The sequence below is a fragment of the Lithobates pipiens genome, unplaced genomic scaffold, assembly GCF_037356315.1.
Source record: "Lithobates pipiens isolate NorthernLeopardFrog02 unplaced genomic scaffold, aLitPip1_a1.2 Scaffold_23, whole genome shotgun sequence".
NCBI lineage: Eukaryota > Metazoa > Chordata > Amphibia > Anura > Ranidae > Lithobates > Lithobates pipiens.
The window spans coordinates 165,637,476-165,662,002 of NW_027507785.1; the positions used below are offsets into that span (position 1 = coordinate 165,637,476).

General features: G+C 40.1%; 1 protein-coding gene across 5 annotated transcripts in view; it reads right to left on the minus strand.

Annotated features, from left to right (window-relative positions):
• Positions 1-24,527, minus strand: part of XPNPEP3 (X-prolyl aminopeptidase 3) — a 287,901-nt gene that overhangs the window by 248,062 nt on the left and 15,312 nt on the right. The gene's annotated exons all lie outside the window — the stretch shown is intronic.

A 24,527-nucleotide genomic window follows, 5' to 3' on the forward strand; every position in this document is an offset into this window, starting at 1 on the left:
AGGCAAAAAAGTTCAGTTTTGGTCTCATCTGACCTGAGCACCTTCTTCCACAGGTTTGCTGTGTCCCCCACATGGCTTCTCGCAAACTGGACTTTTTATGGCTTTCTTTCAACTATGTTTTTCTTCTTGCCACTCTTCCATAAAGTCCAGAATTGTGGAGTGCACGACTAATAGTTGTCCTGTGCACAGAATCTCCCACTTTAGTTGTGAATCTCTGCAGCTCCTCCAGAGTTACCATGGGCCTCTTGGCAGCTTCCCTGATTAATGCTCTCCTTGCCTGGCCTGTGAGTTTAAGTGGATGGCCATGTTTTGGTAGGCATGCAGTTGTGCCATACTCTTTCCATTTTCAGATGATGGATTGAACAGTACTCCATGAAATGTTTAAAGCTTGGGATATTTTTTATAACCTGCTTTAAACATCTCCACAACAGTATCCCTGACCTGTCTGGTGTGTTCCTTGGCCTTCATGATGCTGTTTGTTCACCAAGGTGCTCTAATAAACCTCTGAGTGCTTCACAGAACAGCTGTAAAATTTACACTGGGATTAATTAACACACAGGTGGACTATATTTACTAATTAGATGACTTCTGAAGGCAATTGTTTCCACTAAATTTTAGTTAGGGGTATCAGAAAGGGGTCTGAATACAAATGCATGCCACACGTTTCAGATATTTATTTGTAAAAAAAATTCTGAAGACCGTTTATCATTTTCCTTTCACTTCACAATTATGTGCCACTTTGTATTGGTCTATCACATAAAATCCCAATACATTTATGATTTTGGTCGTAACACGACAAAATGTGTAAAATCTCAAGGGGTATGAATACTTTTCCAAGGCACGTAAATATATATATATATATATATATATATATATATATATACATACACATACATATATACATATATACACACACACACACACACACACACACACAGAGGGGTTGATTTACAAAAACTAGAGAGTGCAAAATGTGTTGCAGTTCTGCATAGAAACCAATCAGTTTCTGTCTTTTTTTTTTTTGTCAAAGCTTAATTGAACAAGCTAAAGTTAGAAGCTGATTGGCTACCATGCACAGCTGTACCAGATTTTGCACTCTCTGGTTTTAGTAAATCAACCCCAGTATCTCAGAAATGTGAGTACACCACCTCACATTTTTGTAAATATTTTATTATATCTTTTCATGTTACAACACTGAAGAAATGACACTTTGATACAATGCTTGTATAACAGTGTAAATTTGCTGCCCCCCCCCCCAAAATAACTCAACACACAGCCATTAAATGAGAAGTCCAGCCTGGGCTCATTTGGCCGGGCCTCTCCTAAGGATCATAGGAGTGCAATTCGTTTTACACTCCTGTGACCCGGTTTCAACAGAGAGCAATCTGAAAACCGCTCTCTGCTGATGTCACACAGGCACTGCGTCATCCAGACTCTGGGAGTCTGGATCCATCAGGTTCTTGGACTGATGGCCGCCTCAGCCTCTCAACCTTCCACAGTTCAGCGCTCCAATAAGCATGGAGGAGCAGAGCAGGAGAGCTGCTGACTGCCAGGCAGCAGCTCTCTGCTCGGGGAGCTGAGAGAACTGAGCCATCAGCGATATTTGGTGGCTCGGTTCTCAGTGCAGAGGTGGCGGGGGACAGATGCACCATCTACCTACCTTTTCCATACTTCTCTTTTAATGTCTTTTAATGTCTAAACTGCTGGGAACAAACGTGAGTACACCCCTAAGTGAACATTTCCAAACTGGTCCCAAAGTGTCAATATTTTGTGTGACCACCATTATTTTCCAGCACTACCTTAACCCGCTTGGGCATGGAGTTCATCAGAGCTTCACAGGTTGCCAAGGGAGTCCTATTCCACTCCTGCATGATGACATCATGGAGCTGGTGGATGTTAGAGACCTTGCGCTCCTCCACCTTCCGTTTGAGGATCCCCCACACATGCTCAATAGGGTTTAGGTCAGTCCATCACCTTTACCCTCAGCTTCTTTAGCAAGGCAGTGGTTGTCTTGGGGGTGTTTGGGATCGTTATGTTGGAATACTGCCCTGGGGCAAAGTCTCCAAAGGGATGGATCATGCTCTGCTTTAGTATATCACAGTACATGTTGGCATTCATGGTTCCCTCAATGAACTGTAGCTCCCCAGCACTCGTGCAGCCCCAGATCATAACACTCCCACCACCATGCTTGACTGTAGGCAAGACACACACTTGTATTTGTACTCCTCACCTGGTTGCCGCCACACACGCTTGTTGACACCATCTGAACCAAATATGTTTATCTTGGTCTCATCAGACCACAGGACATGGTTCCAGTAATCCATGGCCTTAGTATGCTTGTCCTTAGCAAACTTTCAGTTTGGGTTTACTTCCTCTTTAAATATGTGTCAGCACCTGCCATCATTTAAAGTGCCTATGATTAACCCCAAATAAAGTTTATCAGTTCTAGTAGGTCTTTCCTGATATTTTCTTAGTAGCATCCTATAGCAAAAGCCATGGTCTGCAGAGAGCTTCCAAAGCATTAGAGGGCTCTCATTGTTAAAAAGGTATCCGTCAAGAGAAGAGTACAAAATGATTAACAAGGCATTAGATATACCATGTGAAAAAAAGTGGCTGATACACAGCAACTAATAAACTCCGCGCCACAAAAAATAATAAAAAAGATATCAAATTGACCAATAGTCAGTGGCTCAAATATGTTGAATCAAACAACTAATAGCTGCTCCCTAAAAGAACAAAAAAAAACTTGTCATGCTGAAAATATACTGATGATAGGGGCGCTAGAGCAAATATAGGTATCAAAAAAATGTGTGAAAATTTGATAATCAAATAGTATCTAAAATAATACACACCATATTATAAAACTGCAATATACAGAAAATTACAACCAAAATATAGTGAAAAACAATAATAAATAAAGTCCCAGTTGGGTGATGACACCAAAAGGAAACAAAAAAACTTAAATAAATAAATATAACTTCAAAGTCCAAAGACAGTGATTTTTTCAGTGAAAGACTCCTTCTGAATCCGTAAATCAAAAGACTGCTGGAATCTTCTATAACGTAATGAAACGTCCCTTCACCAAAAACTTATGGACATAGAAACAACACCCCACTTGTGAAGATAAAGATGTCTTCTTACCAGATGCTGTTGACTACTTTAATTAAAAAGATAGTCAAATAGGCTTATGCAGGTTGATTCCCTGCTCACATGGAATAAGGTGGACCTCATATGGACAGAAGCTTCTCCTCATAGACTCAGATAGGTCATAAAAAAAGCCAAACAAAAATCCATAGCGTAACACCGTTTAATTAATAAAAATAAATTTAAAAAACATAACGCCAAATGGCTGCTTACATATGTCAGTGCCCAACCTGGCACTGGGGCTGCTTGCTTAAAACAAACGTTTCGTAATGGATACGTAGTTCCTCGTGGTGTAGGCGTGCGTTCCACCAAAGGACAGCCGATAACCAAGGACGACCGGAACTAAACTTAAACGAACGTGACTGGATACCGCCTCGACGTACGTTTCGTTTGACACGTCATCAGGAAGCGTACCCAGTCACAAAATCAGCGTTCTTTATAGTGTCTCGATTAATCCATAGACCAATCGAGAAAAACTTAATTTAATACGCAGCCTCAGTCCCACTTAAGGCTAACAGCAATAATGGTACATTAAAACATAACTAGCAAATAAACGTATAAAACGTATTAGCCCAAAAACGAAGGGATAAATTGTATATGCTAGAAATTAAAGAATAAAAAATAAAATTAGAAAAATACGCATATAATAATCCAATGGAAATGTCCATTGGAAAAAGAGGGATAAGTTGCTTGTAATTTCCAAATTGACCACTAGATGTCAGTCTATAGTCTGGAAATTTTTTTACCACTTATAAGACAAAAAAAGAGGGATTTTTTCCTGATTAGTAATTAACTATTTCTAAGAAATATATAAAATTCTTAAATATATTATTACCATTACCAAAAACTATGTCCGGCATTATCTCTGGCTACCAGATGTGATGAAAAACCAACAAAGCCCACATCATAGGCCAGAAAAAAACGCTAAATGAATTTAAAAAAATGAAGAAATGGCGGAAACTACCTAGACACAAGAAATACGAGGGACTTTTCAATCATTGGACAAAAAACAATTTAAATCGAACTCTATGTTCATTCCTAGAGGCTGCATAGTTTGTAAATTGTATATCCATTTCGTTTCGTTTTTTGATATTTCCCTTTTCATGTGAGTTCCTCTCCAATGTTTTGAGATCTTATCGATCCCGTAAAATTTACAGAGTGAAGGATCGCTATCGTGATGTGTTTTAAAATGCCTTGACACGCTATGGTTGGGAAATCCTTTCTTAATATTTGTAAGATGTTCATTAATTCTAATTCTTAGCTGTCTAGTAGTTCGACCTACATACTGCATGGAGCAGGGGCATTCCAGCACATATGTTACATGATCTGAGTTGCACGTAATTAGTGGTTTGATTTTATACTCCAACTTCGTGACTTGTGATTGAAACTGAGTAATCTTCCTTGATGAACCGGGTCCTCTGGTGGTCTTGCAGGCTTTGCATCTCATGCAATAATGGAAGCCGGATCCATCAAGGAAGGTTACAAGTTTTTTTGGGGGGGTCGGGGACATTGCGGGCTAGTTGATTTCTCAAACTCGGTGCCCTTCTATAGATAAATTTGGGATTCTGTGGAATAATAGAGGCCAAATCTTTATCTCGTTGTAAGATAGGCCAATATTTTTTGAAAATAGTTTCTACTTGTCTATACTTCCTATTGAACCCTGTCACAAAGGCTATAGCTCCTTGATGTTCTGGTTTGGCTTTTGGTACCAATAAAGTTTGTCTGTCCATCTGTGACACCTGTGTTACAACTTTCTCTAGAGTTTTTTGTGAGTAGCCTTTTTCCAAGAACCTACTAGTTAGAACCTTAGCTTGTGAATGGAAGTCAGACTCTTCCTCACAGTTCCGTTTTAATCGCATATATTGTCCTTTAGGGACAGCTCCTATCCACTGTGGATGATGGCAACTATGTGTGGGCACGTACCCATTTCTGTCTGTGACCTTAAAATAGGTTTTAGTAACAAACTTGTTATGCTTTTTCATAATAGTAAGGTCCAAGAAGTTCACTTCCACCTTACTAAATTCAGCTGTAAACTTCAAGCGATATTGATTAGCATTCATATTGCTCAAGAAGTCTTTAAAACTCTCTAACGTACCTCTCCAAAAAATAATTACATCATCTATGTATCTTTTATAGAAAACAAGAGATTTGTGCATATTTTTATAGATGGTTTCTGATTCCCATTTATTAAGAACAATATTGGCTACACTGGGAGCATAACGTGCTCCCATGGCCACTCCTGATACTTGGTTGTAATAATCATTGTTGGCCCAAAAAAAGTTATTACTCATAGCAAGATCTAGGCCTCTAATCAGGTAATTTATCTGAGCCTTTTTCAGTTTGGATTCTTTTGTTAGTGCCCACTTTATTGCCGTAAGTGCATCTTTATGTTGGATGTTAGTATAAAGTGACTCAATGTCTACCGTAATCATGATGATATCTTCCGATGCCACCAAATCCTGCAAAAGTACCAGCAGATCTCTGCTGTCTTTTAAGTACGAGGGACTCTTTCTCACTAATGGTTTGAAAAAATCATCCAGATATTCTCCCAACCTTGCAAACAAAGACTCCATCCCGCTTATTATAGGTCGGCCTGGTGGTCTTTCGTTATTTTTGTGTATTTTTGGTAAAATATACATAACTGGAATTTTAGGAGCGTGTGATACAAGGTAATCAGCTTCCTTTTGATTTAAAATATCTTTGTATACGCCCTCAGTTACCCACTCTATAAGTAATGTTTTTATTTTTGAGGTCGGGTCACTATTTAATTTTTTATAAGTGTTGGTGTAATTTAGTAAACGTCCCATCTCCTGATAATAATAGTCTCGGGATAATATCATGAGACCTCCCCCTTTATCTGCCGCTCGTATCACTATCTGTTTGTTTTCCTCTATCATTTTTATACCTTCCCATATAGTTTTATTTTTAGCCTGTCTTTTGATTTCTAAGTTCCTCACATCATGTTGTACCATATTTTTAAACACTTCTATGTGGGCACTAACAAAAGAATCCAAACTGAAAAAGGCTCAGATAAATTACCTGATTAGAGGCCTAGATCTTGCTATGAGTAATAACTTTTTTTGGGCCAACAATGATTATTACAACCAAGTATCAGGAGTGGCCATGGGAGCACGTTATGCTCCCAGTGTAGCCAATATTGTTCCTAATAAATGGGAATCAGAAACCATCTATAAAAATATGCACAAATCTCTTGTTTTCTATAAAAGATACATAGATGATGTAATTATTTTTTGGAGAGGTACGTTAGAGAGTTTTAAAGACTTCTTGAGCAATATGAATGCTAATCAATATCGCTTGAAGTTTACAGCTGAATTTAGTAAGGTGGAAGTGAACTTCTTGGACCTTACTATTATGAAAAAGCATAACAAGTTTGTTACTAAAACCTATTTTAAGGTCACAGACAGAAATGGGTACGTGCCCACACATAGTTGCCATCATCCACAGTGGATAGGAGCTGTCCCTAAAGGACAATATATGCGATTAAAACGGAACTGTGAGGAAGAGTCTGACTTCCATTTACAAGCTAAGGTTTTAACCAGTAGGTTCTTGGAAAAGGGTTACTCACAAAAAACTCTAGAGAAAGTTGTAACACAGGTGTCACAGATGGACAGACAAACTTTATTGGTACCAAAAGCCAAACCAGAACATCAAGGAGCTATAGCCTTTGTGACAGGGTTCAATAGGCAGTATAGACAAGTAGAAACTATTTTCAAAAAATATTGGCCTATCTTACAAAGAGATAAAGATTTGGCCTCTATTATTCCACAGAATCCCAAATTTATCTATAGAAGGGCACCGAGTTTGAGAAATCAACTAGCCCGCAATGTCCCCGACCCCCCAAAAAAACTTGTAACCTTCCTTGATGGATCCGGCTTCCATTATTGCATGAGATGCAAAGCCTGCAAGACCACCAGAGGACCCGGTTCATCAAGGAAGATTACTCAGTTTCAATCACAAGTCACGAAGTTGGAGTATAAAATCAAACCACTAATTACGTGCAACTCAGATCATGTAACATATGTGCTGGAATGCCCCTGCTCCATGCAGTATGTAGGTCGAACTACTAGACAGCTAAGAATTAGAATTAATGAACATCTTACAAATATTAAGAAAGGATTTCCCAACCATAGCATGTCAAGGCATTTTAAAACACATCACGATAGCGATCCTTCACTCTGTAAATTTTACGGGATCGATAAGATCTCAAAACATTGGAGAGGAACTCACATGAAAAGGGAAATATCAAAAAACGAAACGAAGTGGATATACAATTTACAAACTATGCAGCCTCTAGGAATGAACATAGAGTTCGATTTAAATTGTTTTTTGTCCAATGATTGAAAAGTCCCTCGTATTTCTTGTGTCTAGGTAGTTTCCGCCATTTCTTCATTTTTCGAATTCATGATGTGGGCTTTGTTGGTTTTTCCTCACATCTGGTAGCCAGAGATAATGCCGGACATAGTTTTTGGTAATGGTAATAATATATTTAAGAATTTTATATATTTCTTTATTAGAAATATTTAATTACTAATCAGGAAAAAATCCCTCTTTTTTTGTCTTATAAGTGGTAAAAAAATTTCCAGACTATAGACTGACATCTAGTGGTCAATTTGGAAATTACAAGCAACTTATCCCTCTTTTTCCAATGGACATTTCCATTGGATTATTATATGCGTATTTTTCTAATTTTATTTTTTATTCTTTAATTTCTAGCATATACAATTTATCCCTTCGTTTTTGGGCTAATACGTTTTATACGTTTATTTGCTAGTTATGTTTTAATGTACCATTATTGCTGTTAGCCTTAAGTGGGACTGAGGCTGCGTATTAAATTACGTTTTTCTCGATTGGTCTATGGATTAATCGAGACACTATAAAGAACGCTGATTTTGTGACTGGGTACGCTTCCTGATGACGTGTCAAACGAAACGTACGTCGAGGCGGTATCCAGTCACGTTCGTTTAAGTTTAGTTCCGGTCGTCCTTGGTTATCGGCTGTCCTTTGGTGGAACGCACGCCTACACCACGAGGAACTACGTATCCATTACGAAACGTTTGTTTTAAGCAAGCAGCCCCAGTGCCAGGTTGGGCACTGACATATGTAAGCAGCCATTTGGCGTTATGTTTTTTTAATTTATTTTTATTAATTAAACGGTGTTACGCTATGGATTTTTGTTTGGCTTTTTTTATGACCTATCTGAGTCTATGAGGAGAAGCTTCTGTCCATATGAGGTCCACCTTATTCCATGTGAGCAGGGAATCAACCTGCATAAGCCTATTTGACTATCTTTTTAATTAAAGTAGTCAACAGCATCTGGTAAGAAGACATCTTTATCTTCACAAGTGGGGTGTTGTTTCTATGTCCATAAGTTTTTGGTGAAGGGACGTTTCATTACGTTATAGAAGATTCCAGCAGTCTTTTGATTTACGGATTCAGAAGGAGTCTTTCACTGAAAAAAATCACTGTCTTTGGACTTTGAAGTTATATTTATTTATTTAAGTTTTTTTGTTTGCTTTTGGTGTCATCACCCAACTGGGACTTTATTTATTATTGTTTTTCACTATATTTTGGTTGTAATTTTCTGTATATTGCAGTTTTATAATATGGTGTGTATTATTTTAGATACTATTTGATTATCAAATTTTCACACATTTTTTTGATACCTATATTTGCTCTAGCGCCCCTATCATCAGTATATTTTCAGCATTAGATATACCATGGAACACAGTGAAGACAGTCATCATCAAGTGGAGAAAAGATGGCACAGCAGTAACATTCCTAAGAACTGGATGTCCCTCCAAAACTGATTAAAGACAGGAACAAAACTGGTCAGGGAGGCTGATTGAATCTTTTGTAATTTGTATATACTTACTTGCTATATTTTTATTGTACCGCAATAGTCCAACTGCCCCCTATTTCCATGGTGGTCTAGTTGGGGATTAGACTCCTAATTTCTATATCATTTGATTCTGGATGATGGAACAAGTAGCTACCCATTCTTATTTTGGTATTATTTTATAAGAGGCCATATCTATTTTCTATATTCAATTGGTGGATAACACACCTGGCACTTTGCTAAGTCGGGTTTTTTTTTTTTGGTGAACGATCTGGGTGGTCAGGGCTGTCCTTTGCCCTCCACTCTAATGAATCAACCCCCTCGTTAGTATTTTAAAATTTTCCCCTTTTGACCCTGTATTCTTTTGGGGAGAGCTTCTCTTATTACATATAATCATCCTTAGTTTATTAGTTAAAACGTGCTGTAATCGTTAGCCTTCGTGCAACCATTCACTTCAGACATCTATTGGTCGAGCCAGATAAATGTTACTATTTTATCATAGGCTATCCGCCTACCCCTTATCATGATGTATCTCATCATGGTTTCTAGTTCTTTGCCCTTTTGTGCCTTGGACCTTTGTCGTGTTTGCAGCTTGCATGGGCTTTATAGGATATTTATCCTAATTATTAGCTATTAACTATTTATTTGTTGACATATAATATAATTTATATTCCATGTTAAACAATCCTTATTGATATTACAGTGATTATAACTCCCCCTTTATATTTAGAATCAAGCTTTTTTTCCCTTTTTTCCTCCTTCATGACGGGCACTGGCGCGGATTGCTCCACCTATGTCCCTCCGCACCAGGGTGAGCTCCCTGGTGGAGGGCCGGTCCCGTTACGGGGCGTCCTCCTCTTGTACTGGCCTTGGCAGGGACTTGTTCTTTTGGCCATAGGGCCAGTGCGCAGGCGTGTGCGCGATCATCCTGTAAATGCGTGATGCGGGAGCTCTGACCTTGCGGCGTCACGCGCCGGCATTAGCTGGCATTGCTTGAGCGGCGCATGGTTGGGCACTACTTATAGCAGGCCTCTGCCTGTACTTTAATATTTTGGATCTGGGATCCCGGGATTGTGTGTTCCAGCCAGCCCCCAGTAAGTGATTAAAAACATACTAATCTTACCAACTCCCATGCAGTACCCCTTATTATTGGGCACTAGCACTGGTCTTTTTAACCCTAATTGTATTACCATTTGTTTCTCCATAGGAGACACAGGCATGGGTGGTTAAGCCCTATCATGTTCCCACTCCTGCCCGTTGTCTCTATGGCTACACACTGGAGTCACACATTACCATCATTTCCCCTAGTGGGTTTGCCTCTCCCGGGAGCCCTTCATTTTATTAACATTATGATCAGGATCTCTCTATCCAACTTATTTCACATTAGCTCACTTATTCTCATTCTTATCACACTGCAACTTCTCCCTTTTCTCTACCTGGTCTCCCACAATCTTTTTTCATTTCATCACTTCAACTTCATTTACTCTCACCGCTTAACCCTTTCCTCACTTTATTTTGAATTCATCCTGAAATGTCATTTTTCACATGTATTGTGCATATGCGCATTTTCACTTTTTTTTTCCATCGCTTCCTTTTTTCCTTAGGACTTTCACCCACATTCATATTCACTTCAGTCTCACGTACTTCACAATTTTGTCATGATAAGCTCATACTATACCTATTATTTTTATCTTATTTACCCAGATTCAAATCATCATACATAGTAGCTCCCCCAGGTTGCTGCGGGGGACCATCTTTTAGGTGGTCGCACTTTGCGCTTGATGTCTGCTGAAGCATGGGTAAGCTGCTTTACTCTCTCCCCATGTTTTATTCCCAAAGATTTTTTCAAGTATGATGCTGTATGTATAACTCTTTACCTTTATTTACCTTTATTTGCCAACTATTATATTGTATTTTTGATCTAATCACAGATAACCTCCCGATGAAACGGCCAATGTCCATGAAACTAGTCGAATAAAATTTTATCTGTGATCAACTGTCCTATTGTGAACACCCACTGTGTATAGATATGATGTTTTATCTGTAAACGATGAATTTTCTTTTGGCATCAAAATCTTTTGTAATTTTTATATATTTGCTATATTTATTTTTATTGTACCGCGATAGTCCAACTGCCCCCTATTTCTATGGTGGCCTAGTTGGGGGATTAGGCTCCCAATATCTATATCATAGCAAAATGTAAAACATTATGTGTTTTTTTCAAAATTTACGCTCTTTTTTTGTTTATAGCCCAAAAAATAAAAACCTTAGGGGTGATCAAGTAACACCAAAAGTAAGCTCTATTTGTGGGAAAAAAGGGACATAAATTTTGTTTGGGAGCCACGTCGCATGACCATGCAATTGTCAGTTAAAGCGATGCAGTGCCGAATCGCAAAAAAAGTGCTCCGGTCAGGAAGGGGGTAAAATCTTCCGGGACTGAAGCGATTAAAGGAGCTGCAGGAATATCTGGCAAGTACTGGCTGTGTGGTACATGTGACAACAATCTCCCGTATTCTTCATAGGTCTGGGCAATGGATTTGAGTGGCAAGGTGGAAGCCTTTTCTTATAAAGAAAACATCCAAGCCCAGGTAAATTTTGCAAAAACACATCTGAATTCTCCCAAAAGCATGTGGGAAAATGTGTTATGGTCTGATGAAACCATGGTTGAACTTTTTTGGCCATAATTTCAAAAAAATATGTTTGGTGCAAAAACAACACTGCAAGTCACCAAAAAAATCACCATACCCACAGTGAAGCAAGGTGGTGGCAGCATCATGCTTTGGGGCTGTTTTTCTTTAGCTGGAACAGGGGCCTTAGTCAAGGTAGAGGGAATTATGATAAGCTCCAAATACCAGTCAATATTGGCACAGAACCTTCAGGCTTCTGCTCAAAAGCTGAACATGAAGAGGAATTTCATCTTTCAGTATGACAACAACCCAAAGAATACATCCAAATCAACAAAGGAATGGCTTCACCAGAAGGAGAGTAACGTTTTGGAATTGCCCAGCCAGAGCCCAGACCTGAATCAGAAAATCTGTTGTGTGATCTGAAGAGGGCTGTGCACAGGAAATGCCCTCGCCATATGACAGATTTGGCATGTTTTTGTAAAGAAGAGAGGGCAAATATTGCCAAGTCAAGATGTGCCATGCTGATAGACTTATACCCCAAAAGACAGAGTGCTGTAATAAAATCAAAAGGTGCTTCAACAAAGTATTAGCTGTAAGGGTGTAGACTTATGCAACCACATTAATTATTTTTTTATTTTTACTTGTTGTACAGTTTATAGGTCACATTAAAAAGTTCTGAAATTATTTATCATTGTGTCATTTTTTTTACATCACAGAAACCTGACATTTTAACAGGGGTGTGCAAACCTTTTATATCCACTGTGTGTGTGTGTGTGTATATATATATATATATATATCTCTACACACACACACACACAAACTGTATTACCAAAAGTATTGTGAGGGGTGTACTCACTTTTGTGAGATACTGTGTGTGTGTATATATACACACACTATATTACCAAAAGTAGTGGGAAGCCTGCCTTTACATGCACATGAACTTTAATGGCATCCTAGTCTTAGTCCATAGGGTTCAATATTGCATTGGCTCACCCTTTGTAGGTGTAACAGTTTCAACTCTTCTGGGAAGACATTTGGACAATTTCATGCTCCCAAAGTTATTGGAACAGTTTGGAGTTTGCCCTGCCTGTTCCAACACGACTGCACACCAGTGCACAAAGCAAGGTCCATAAAAGACATGGATGAGCAGGTTTGGGGTGGAGGTACTTGACTGGCCTGAGCTCAGTCCTGACCTCAACCCAACAGAACACTTGAGGGATGAATTAGTGCGCAGACTGTGAGTGCCTGACATTCCAAATGCACTTCAGGAAGAATGGTCAAAACACACTCCTAAACCTTGTGGACAGCCTTCACAGTAGAGTTAAAGCTATTATAGCTCCAGATGGTGGGCCAACTCGATATTGAACCCTACGGACGAAGACTGGGATGCATTAAAGTTCATGTGTGTGTAAAAGGCAGGTGTCCCAATACTTTTGGTAATATAGTGTATATCAGCCTATAAAAATCCCACTTGCGTGCTTGCATTTTGTGAGTGGAATTTGAGGGCTAGCGAGGGTGGGCTGCCTGGGAGCGGTGGAGGGGGCGGGGGAAAACACCACCGGCAAGCGGGGCTGTATGGGAGCCATTCACAGAGAGAAAGAGAGAAGGGGAATTGCCAGCTGGATGATCAGAGCGCTGAAGAACATCACAGCTTTCATTTCAATTGCTGTTGTTGTTGTCACACACAGCCCCTCCTCCTTGTCTGGGAACTTTGATAGACAGATCACTCATCCAAACCCGGGACATGTGAGGTATATCAAAGTTCTCTGGCCAACAGGAGGGGCTGTATGTGGCGCTGAGTGGCAGGAACATATAGCGCTCTGATCATCCAACTGGCAATTCCTCTCCTCTCCTCCCCTGCACAGGCAGGCTACATTGGTGGACACAGACTGTATTGGTGGACACAGGCTGCATTTTTAGGCAGGTGCTGCATTGGTAGGCACAGAATGCATATTTATTTTTATATATATATATATATATATATATATATATATATATATATATATATATATATACACATACACACTTATACACACACACACACACACACACACACACAGCGTATGAAAATTGATTACACCTGATGTCCTGACGTCCAAAAATGCCAGTACAAATACCATCCCCCCCCATGAGCCTTTTTGGAAAGTAGACTTAGACAGTCCAAGGGACTTGGTAAAAGACATGGCAAGTTTTTTGAAGTTGCAATTTGGAAAATTAAGAAATTTAAAAAAAAACAATATTTTTTTTTCCACGTCACCAATGCAGTGCAGTGTCATTAGATAACTGGCGTGGCTGTGATCAGGGACACTGACCGGTGACAGTATGTAAAAAATAAACATTTTAATTTTTTTTTCTTCTATTTTTTAAAATGTATTTTTTTCTTATTACAGAGTATTACTCTGGGGAGGTGATCAGGACTTTTTTTGTTTTTGATGAATGAAATCTATTCATTCCGTGTGCAGTATTGTGAATTTCTGTGGTTGGCCATAGGTAATCAAATGGTACAGATGGGCTGTGATTGGCCCTGTCTGTACCATGTAATCAATGTGACCAATCAATTGTCATGTAATCTGCTGTGATTGGTCAATGTGATGACATGGTACTGGCAGCGGCCCGGTACACTGATCTGTCCGATGCACACAGCAGGTGACAGATCATGTCGCAGCATAGAAAGATCCTGGGAGGACATCATACAGTATGATGTCCACCCAAGATGGGAGTGCTCCCACTCTGCCTTTATATTACAATAGGCCAGGTGGGATGCAGTTAAAGTATAACGTGTTCAGTATCTATTTACTCAGTGTAACATCATCTTTTATATTTCACCAAACAATTGGATAATACAGTATATTGTGTTTTTGTGCATTAACATTCACCATATTGTATTTTTTTTTAATTGCATTTCAAACCAATGCATGAATACTGTGTGACAAAAAATTGCAACACCCTCCATTTTATTCTCTAGGGCAGTGATGGCGAACCTTGGCACCCCAGGTGTTTTGGAACTACATTTCCCATGATGCTCGGCTACACTGTAGAGTGCATGAGCATCATGGGAAATGTAGTTCCAAAACATCTGGAGTGCCAAGGTTCGCCATCACTGCTCTAGGGCCTCTCCTTAAAAATAGATATACATTGTTTTGGGGATTATAAGTAATTTTTTGGCAAAAAGCAGATTTTTACACTTATGTGAGAAGTGTCAGAATAGGTTGGGCTCTAAAGTGGGTAATGAATCCATGACCACATTTATGATTCTCTTGTATGTGGCTGTCAGGGCTGTGCGCAACCCTTCCTTCTCTGAACTGGCTGCTCAGCTGTCGGCTAATTGCCAGCACCCATCTCTCCACAGTTACTCAGCTGTTGATGATATCCTGCTCGTCAGTCCTGCCTACTTAAGCTCCCCAGTCCACAGGAGCTCTGCCTTTGCCAACATCACAGAAACTGAGACGCTCTCCTGCAATTCTGTTCAAGACTTAAGTTGCTGACATCCCTTCTGGCTCTGGATCCTGCTTGCTCTTCCACTACATTGATACCTGACTTCTGGCTTGGCTGACTATCCGTTCCGGTTACTGAACTTTGGCTATGTTTTGACTACTTTTGTTCTTTTTACTTTTATTATTAAACAAGTGCCATTTAATTGTACTTCTGTCTCAGCCTGATTTCATGGTTTCTGACAGTGGCCCTTTATCAATCCTTTAAATCTGAAAAGTTGGGGGATATGATCAACATGTATAGATACAAGTGGTCCATATAGTGAACTTGGTGTTGAGCTATTGCATACTAGTTGCCAACATTCTGAAAAAATTTATAGGGGTGCTTTTTTTCGATGTAGGCGGAGTATGATTATAATTAGGGGCGGGACATTAATTTATAGGCATGAAAAATATAAATGCATGAAAAATAGGCACAAAGAACAGTCCCAAAAAACAGTCCCAAAATCTTGGTTCAATAACATCAGATGCATTCAAGGAATGGTGCAAAGAAAGATGTTCATATAAACACAGGAAACTCTATGCTCCCAGAACTCTCACCTTAGAACTTTTAAAAACAGACATTGTGGTATTATATGTAATATCATTTAGGTCCAGCTGCAATGCACTAGCACTTTATTGCATATTTACATGTATAACGTTTTTCTGAAATTATTGGTTAAGTGCATTTTTTGCTTATTCACATATTTATGCACCGTGTTATAAGAGTATTATTACCTCTTTCTCTTTTTCCTTTATATATATATATATGTATTTATGCACTGGTTTATAAGAGGAATATCACCCCCCCTTTTTCTTCATATACATTTTTTTACCTTGAATTAGTAGCGCGAAGGCTTCACTCATTATCTCATTTGTAGGCATGGCCCAGCTGAAGATTGAAAAATGTGGCGTGCCAAGTCGGCAAAAAATGGGCATAGTTTCAAGTATGCTAATTATTGGGAGTGGCTTAAAGGGGGTGTGGTTTTATAGAGTCTGTGATGCCTTACATAGTGGAGAATCTGGTAATATTAAGGGAGAGAGAATAAGAAAGAGACACTTTCAATTACTGTTTGGGCATAAGAACATGAGCACCTTGTAGCTTCTACTGCTTTCATCCTCAAAGATCTTGCATCAGAGGGTGCCCCCGTTTTACAGCTCCAGGGGTTTGATGTCTCTCCCTCCTGGCTCTCTCTTTCCCTCCTGCTGGCACCATACCTGTACAGGTAGTTGGGCTGGGGTCACTGAGCGGAGGAAAGATGAGTGGGGGGGGGAGTTGGTAGACAGGTCAGTGTACTCACCATGCTGGCAGCTCTCCTCTTCTCAGACCTTGAATTTCCCGGCTTCAGGCTCTGCTTCTTCTGGTGAGTGCAGCACTGATTCAGCTCCAGACAGAAACAGTGACATGAAAGGGTGGTTCTGCCCCTTACCACAGCACACAGCCAGACACCATTATCCTCTGGTGGTCACGCCTTCTCACTTCGGACTGACCAATCTGCAAACAGTCAGGCAGCACCTGACTTCCCAGGGGTGGAGGAGGTAGAGATCTTCCGGATTGTCCGTGACAGAGGGAAATAATCAAGATTCTGGCTGTGACAATTTCTTTCTGGGACAACACTTGGATTTTCGGGATTGTCCCAGGAAATCTGTGACTGTTGGCATGTATGCTATTGGCTTTCAGGTCATTACAGAGGACAAGGGGTCACTCTTTGGATCTAGAGGAACAGAAGTATAACCTTTACATACAAAAGGGCTTCTTCACAGTAACAGCTGTGAAAATGTGGAATAGACTCGCTCAACTTGTTGTGGTCAGCTCAATAGATTTTTTTTAACCACTTAAGGACCAGAAGGATTTACCCCCTTAATGACCAGGCCATTTTTTTCCGATACGGCACTGCGTCGCTTTAACTGACTTTGTGTGGCCGTGCAATGTTGTACCCAAACAAAATTTATGGTGGTATTTGATCACCTCTGCGGTTTTTATTTTTTGCACTATAAACAAAAAAAGAGCGACAATTTTGGAAAAAAAAAAGCATTTTTTTTGTTTTTGCCATAATAAATACCCTCCCCCTCCCCCCAAAAAATTATATATATATATATTCTTCATCAGTTTGGGCGAATATAGATTCTTCTACATTTTTTTCTTTTTTTATCAAAAATAAGTCACAATAAGCGTATATTGATTGGTTTGCACAAAAGTTATAGTGTCTACAAAATAGGGGATAGATTTATGGCATTTTTATTATAATTTTTCCTTTTTTATTATTAGTAATGACAGTGATTTTTAGTGGGACTGCGGAGGACAGATCGGACACTTTTTTTGTACCAGTGAAATTTATACAGCGAACAGTCTATAAAAATGCACTGATTACTGTATAAATAACACTGGCAGGGAGGGGATAACACAAGTTGTGATCAAGGGGTTAAATGGGAGGCGTTTCTAACTGTGGGGGGAGGGGACTGACTGGAGGAGGAGAGAGATCGCCGTTTCTGATCACTAGGAACAGATGATCTCTCTCTACTTCCCTGATAGAACTGAGATCGGTTTGTTTACATTGACAGATCCCCCTTCTGGCTCTCTGTGGAGCGATCGTGGATGGCCGGCAGACATCGAGGCCGCCAGTCACTCTCATCGGTTTCGGCGCCATGCAAGTGCTTCACTTACATATATTTTGTCTAATTGTGCCTGGCCCATACCAATATTAAGCCATAGTGCAAATTAAATTGCTTTATTACCATGTTAAACTTGAACATGAGCACCATTTCCCTTTGTATACAAAGAAATAAATAAGATATTTAAAAGGATTGCATTACTTAAGTGACTAACTCCGAATTATTATTCATAGAGTACTTTACAACCTTAATATGAATGTATTGGTCCCAACATGAACTAGGACAGACGTGAATCTCTCTAACCAGCAAACCCTCGTGCTGCCATAGCTGTTGGAGAGACGCAGAATCATCTAGAGCTGCCACTCCTGGTTTATGACCCTCACATCTTCACTCAACTTGGTAAATGTGTTTGCCTGTATGTTATCACCCCCTTAGCAACAATAAGCAAGTACCGTATCCTCCTTATATATGATTATTATATACAGCTGTGCCCAAACTCTTTTCTTCATCTCAACCTCATCTTTTCTGCACTCAAATGTCTATCTTTACACGAGCAGATTGCAACTTCCAAGTATATGCCCCAAAGCATTTAGTTTAGACTCTAAGATAAAAAATATATGGGTGAATTGGCGCTGCTAAGTGTTAACAAATGTAACAAATTTTATTAAAAATCTATCAAAAAAAAAAATCTATAAAGTGTATTGTCTCTTTAAGACATCATACAAGTTCAAAATGTGTTATCTGTGCAAACACAGTTTATAAAGTTTGCTAGTGCTGATCAATGAATATGTGTCCAAAGTGTATCCGTTTCTTCAAAGATTCCAAAAAACAGGAAAAATCAACACCAACATATCAAACAAAAAGTCCGTAAAAAATCAACTCAATATTTAACCACTTCAGCCCTGGAAGAATTTACCCCTTTCCTGACCAGAGCACTTTTTGTGATTCGGCACTGCGCCGCTTAAACTGACAATTGTGCGCTCGTGCGACATGGCTCACAAACAAAATTGACCTCCTTTTTTTCCCCACAAATAGAGCTTTCTTTTGGTGGTATTTGATTACCCCTGTGGTTATTTTTGCGCTATAAACAAAAAAAGAGCGACAATTTCTGAAAAAAAAAGCATTTTTTTTTTTTACTTTTTGCTATAATAAATATTCACCAAAATTATAAAAAAAACATTTTTTTTCCTCAGTTTAGGCCGATACATATTCTTCTACATATTTTTGTTAAAGAAAAATAAAAAAACATCACAATAAGCGTTAATTGATTGGTTTGTACAAAAGTTATAGCGTTTACAAAATAGGGGATAGTTTTAGGGCATTTTTATTAATATATATATATTTTTAAATGGCGGCGATCAGCGATTTTTATCGTGACTGCGACATTATGGCGGACACATCAGACATTTTTGGGACCATTGTCATTTATACAGCAATCAGTGCTATACAAATGCATTGATTCCTGTGTAAATGACACTGGCAGTGAAGGTGTTATTCACTAGGCGGCAGTGTAGGGGTTAAGTGTGTTAACTGTTGGGGGCGTGGCTGTGTTTTACACATCACTGATCTCTGCTCCAATCACAGGGAGCAGAGATCAGTGTAACTGTTACTAGGCAGAACAAGGAGATGCTTGTTTACTTTAGCATCTCCTCATTCTTCCTCTCCGTGAGGCAATCGCGGGTATCCCCCGGCCTGGACCGGACTCATGGAGCTTCCCCCAGATGCGTACCCCCGCCGCCTCTTAAAGAGCTTATGCGATTCTGCCTGTACATGCCCTTCTGTCGACTTTTAGCAGAGCGAGGCGGACGGGAAGCGGATAAGTTAATAAAAATTGCTGGTAAACTAAAATAATTTTTCATCTTTAATCGGCAAAAATGGTGACTCTTCACACATGCCCCCCCCCCCCCCCCTCAGGTCCACACTCACCAAAGGAATGTACCAATACAGGGGTAAAAGGCCTAACAATGGAGTCAGCTCTTTATCCTGCCTTCCCTCCTTGGTATCCGCAATCTCCTCCACAGATAACCCTGATCACACCTCCTCCACAGACTATCCTAAGGCCCTGTTCACACTGAGGCCCTTTGCAGGCGCTACAGCGCTAAAAATAGTGCCTGCAAAGCGCCCTGAAACAGCCGCTATGTCTCAGTGTGAAAGCCCGAGGGCTATCACACTGGAGCGGTGCGTTTGCAGGACAGTCAAAAGAGTCCTGCAAGCTGCATCCTTGGAGCGCTGTAGGAGCGTTGTATTCACCGCTCCTAAAGCGCCCCTTCCCATTGAAAACAATGGGGCAGCACTGCAAACCCGCCTGCAAAGCACTTCTGCAGAAGCGCTTTGCAGACAGTTTTAACCCTTTTTCGGGTTAAAACTGCCCCGCTAGCAGCCAAATAGCGCCGCTAAAATGACAGTAAAGCGCTAAATATAGTGCCGCTTTACCGCCAGCGCCCGCAATGCTTCAGTGTGAAAGTCACCAATCTTTAACCACCTCAATACAGTGCACTTACACCCCCTTCCTGACCAGACCAATTTTCAGCTTTCAGCACTCTCACAGTTTGAATGACAATTACTCAGTCATCCAACACTGTATCCATATGAAACTTGTGTCCTTTTTTCCACACAAATAGAGCTTTCTTTTAGTGGTATTTAATCACTAGTGGGTTTTTTATTTTTTGTGCTATAAATAAAATAAAACGTAAATTTTGTGAAAAAAAATGCCCTTTCTTTGTTTCTGTCATACATTTTTGCTAATTAGTAATTTTTCTTCCTAAATTTTGGCCAAAATTTATACTGCTACCTATCTTTGGTAAAAAAATAACCCACATTAGTATATATTATTTGGTCTTTGTGAAAGTTATAGAGTCTACAAACTATGGTGCCAATCACTGAAAATTGATCACATCTGATCAGGCCTTCAGTACATCAGGCGAGTCTCATTTCTTGAGACACTAACAAGTCAGGAAAGTACAAATACCCCCCAAATGACCCCTTTTTACAAAGTAGACATTCCAAGGTATTAAGTAAGTAGCATGGTGAGTTTTTTTAAGTTTTTCCCACAATTCTTTGCAAAATGAAGATTTTATTTTTTATTATTTTTTTTTACAAAATTGTCATATTATCAGGTTATTTCTCACACACAGCATATGCATACAACAAATTAGACCCCAAAATACATTCTGCTATTCTTCCCGAGTACGGTGATACCACATGTGTGAGACTTTTACACAGCCTGGCCACATACAGAGCACTAACATTGATGTAGTACCTTCAGACGTTCTACGAGCAAAAATTACGCATCTCATTTCTCAACCACCTATTACACTTTTGAAGGCCCTGGAGTACCAGGACAATGGAATTTACCATAAAATGACCCCATTTTGGCAAGCAAACACCCCAACGTATAATCTGCGAGGCATAATGAGTCTTTTGAATGGTTAATTTTTTCCCAAAAGTTTTTGGAATATGTGGAAAAAAATTAAAACGCATTTTTTTTTACACAAAATTGTCAATTTATAAGATATTTCTAACACATAGCATGTATATAGCAAAAATGACACCCCAAAATACATTCTGCTACTCTTCCCAAGTATGGCGATACCACATGTGTAGGACTTTTACACAGCCTGGCCACATAGAGAGGCCGAACATTGAAGTAGTACGTTCATGCATTCTAGGAGCATAAATGGCACATCTCATTTCATTCCTACCTATCACACTTTTGAAGGTCCTGAAATTACCAGGACAGTGAAATTACCCACAAAATGACCCCATTTTGGAAAGAAAACACCCCAACGTATATTCTATGAGACATTGGCTGCAAATAGGTACTCGGGTACTCCGATGGGCTGGTGACAGGTACTCGGGTACTCTGATGGCCTGGTGACAGGTACTCGGGTACTCTGATGGCCTGGTGACAGGTACTCGGGTACTCTGATGGCCTGGTGACAGGTCTTCGGGTACACTGATGGCCTGGTGACAGGTCTTCGGGTACACTGATGGCCTGGTGACTGGTGTTTGGGAACTCTGAAGGGCGGTGACAGGTACTCAGATGAACTGTGACAGGTACTCGGGTACTCAGATGGGCTGGGACAGGTACTCGGGTACTCTGATGGGCTGTGATTGGCAGGTACTATGAGGGGTGGTGACAGGTCCTCTTTATTGGGGGGGGGGTGGGCAATCAGTGTGATTGGTGTGTACTGTAGGCGGTAACGAGATGTCACTGCAATCTCCTCCTCACACATGATCGGTGTGTGAGGAGGAGAACCCGGTAACATCTCGTTACCGCAGTTTGTTTACATTTTAGTGATCGGCTGTGAAAGGATCACAGCCGATCACGTGGGTAAACAGCCAGCCAATGGCTGTTTACCAGCGTCGGTGATGAGCAGTGTTCCCGGGGACCACGCCACCACCGACGTGCACGCGCAGCGCGCTCACGTTCGCGTGCATGTGCCGTGCACAGTCGGGGTGTGACCATCTGTGATCGGCCGTGATGAAGTCACGGCCGATCACGTGGTAAACAGCCATAACCAATGGCTGTTCACCCCCTTCAGTGGTGAGCAGTGTCTCCGTGACACGTCGCCACCGAAGAAACAGGGATGTGCGCACACGATCGCGCGCATTCCCTGTTTAAACGGGAGGCCATCATATGATGGCCTCCCGCCACAATAGCTGCGCCGCCTGGCCGTCATTTGACAGCCGGCAGTCAGCAACTAGTTAATAAACTGCATCTAAAAATTTTATATTTCCGAATAATGTTCCTCAATGTAAAATTGTAAAAACCTTCAATACATCACCATCTACTGTTCTGGGGGAACATTACTGCATGGACTCAGGAATACTTCCAAAAATCACTGTCTGAACACAAATCACCATGCCATCCAAAAAAGCAAGTTAAAGCTCTCTCATGCAAGGAAGAAGCCATATTTGAACATGATCCAGAACCGCCACCATCTTCTCTGGGTCAAAGCTCATTTAAAATGGTCTGTTGCAAAGTGGAAAACTGTTCTGTGATCAGAGTTTTCCATTCTTTTTTGGCAACCATGGGCTTCGCATCTTCCAGAGGACAGGGACCTTCTGGGTTGTTATTAGTACTCAGTTCAAAAGCCTGCATCTCTGATGGTAGTGCATTAATTCATATGGAATGGGAAGCCTGCACATCTGGAAAGGCATCAATGCTGAAAGCTATGTCAAGGTTTTAGAGCAGCATATGCTCAGGCAAGAATGGGACATTTCTCTCCCAAAACTCCAGCAACTGTTCTCCTCAGTTCTCAGACATTTACAGATTGTTGTTAAAAGAGGGGATGCAACACTGTGATAAATATGGTCCCGTCTCAACTTTTTTGAAATATGTTGCTGCCATCATTTCAAAGTTACCTTATTTTTTCTTTAAAAAATTGTACATTTTCTCAGTTTCAACATTTGATACATTTTCTATTGTAAATAATTTTGTTTTTACATAGCGTTTACACAGCATCCCAACTTTTTTGGAATTGGGGGTTGTATAGACTATACTAGAGCTGCAGGATTAATCGTTAAAAGATCACAATCTCGATTTATCCCCACAAATGATTTTAATCCAGCATTTCCACGATTCCATGTAAAAAGTGCAGAGCAGTTCCCCTGCTGACAGTTATCAAAAAAAAAAAAAAGCAGCTGGCAATGCTTATCAACAACATTGCTCAGCCCTGAAAGAGACAGATAAAAAGAAACATTGCATTTTCTCATCTATCCTTTTTATTAATTTACAGATCAAGGAGAATAACTTTGGTCTGCAAATTAAGTCAGTTTAAAGCAAACTTTGTAAAGTAACCCCTTATTAACCCTTAATTTACTCTAATCAGCCTTATTAACTCCTTATTCTCCTCATTTAATTATTGTCTTGCTGACTTATTTATTTTTTATTTACTTCTACTTTATAAACTATTAATAACTGAAACTTTTTTTTTTGATTGCTTTGTTCATTAGGATTTTTACACCTTTAACATATATTTACATGTTTCACGTTGAAAAAAGTGCAAAATAAAAATACATTTGTAAAATAAATTTTCAACGCTTTGTACCATTGTTGACAGCTGAAGTGTAAACAAAAAAGTTGCGGTGGAATCGGTAATTGGTATCGCCGAGAACCAAAAAAAAGAAAAAGACCCTAATATAACTTGAATGGTCATTTCATTAGGGCACGTTCACACTTAGGTGCTAGCCTCGTTAGCGGTAAAGCGGCACTTTACCGTCGCTAGCGGGGGCGCTTTTAACCCCTGATAGCGGCTGAAAAAGAGTTAAAAGCGCCAAAAAGAACAGCTACCGGAAATGACATTGACAAAGACACAGAGGACCGGTGGAGAATAGACGGGGAGGGTGGCGGCTGGTCATCTCAACCCTTCCTCAAATCTTCCTGATTGTGCCTTCCCCCCCTTTACGGTTACCCCCCCCCCAACTTTCCCTCCCGAGCTCTCCCCCTCCTGTAGGGCCCTAAGTATAGGAGGGATGTGGATCGCAGGGCCAAATGACTGGTGGGCCCGCGGTTGGCATCCCTCTGAATATTGGATGACTGGATGAGGGGGGTGAGACTCCTTAGTGGCCCAAACTTACTTAGTACAATATTTAGCTGCCTTACCTTAAGTGAAATATGTATTCTGTTTATAGGTTATGGGCACACATATGGGGTCGAGCTTAAAAAACAAACAAACAAAAAAAAACATTTTGATCACTTTTATTCCTATTACAAGGAATGTAAACATCCATGGCATGATCGGCCCTCTTTACAGTGAGATGTGGGGTCAATAAGTCGACCCCACATCTCACCTCAAGGCTGGGAAGCTTGAA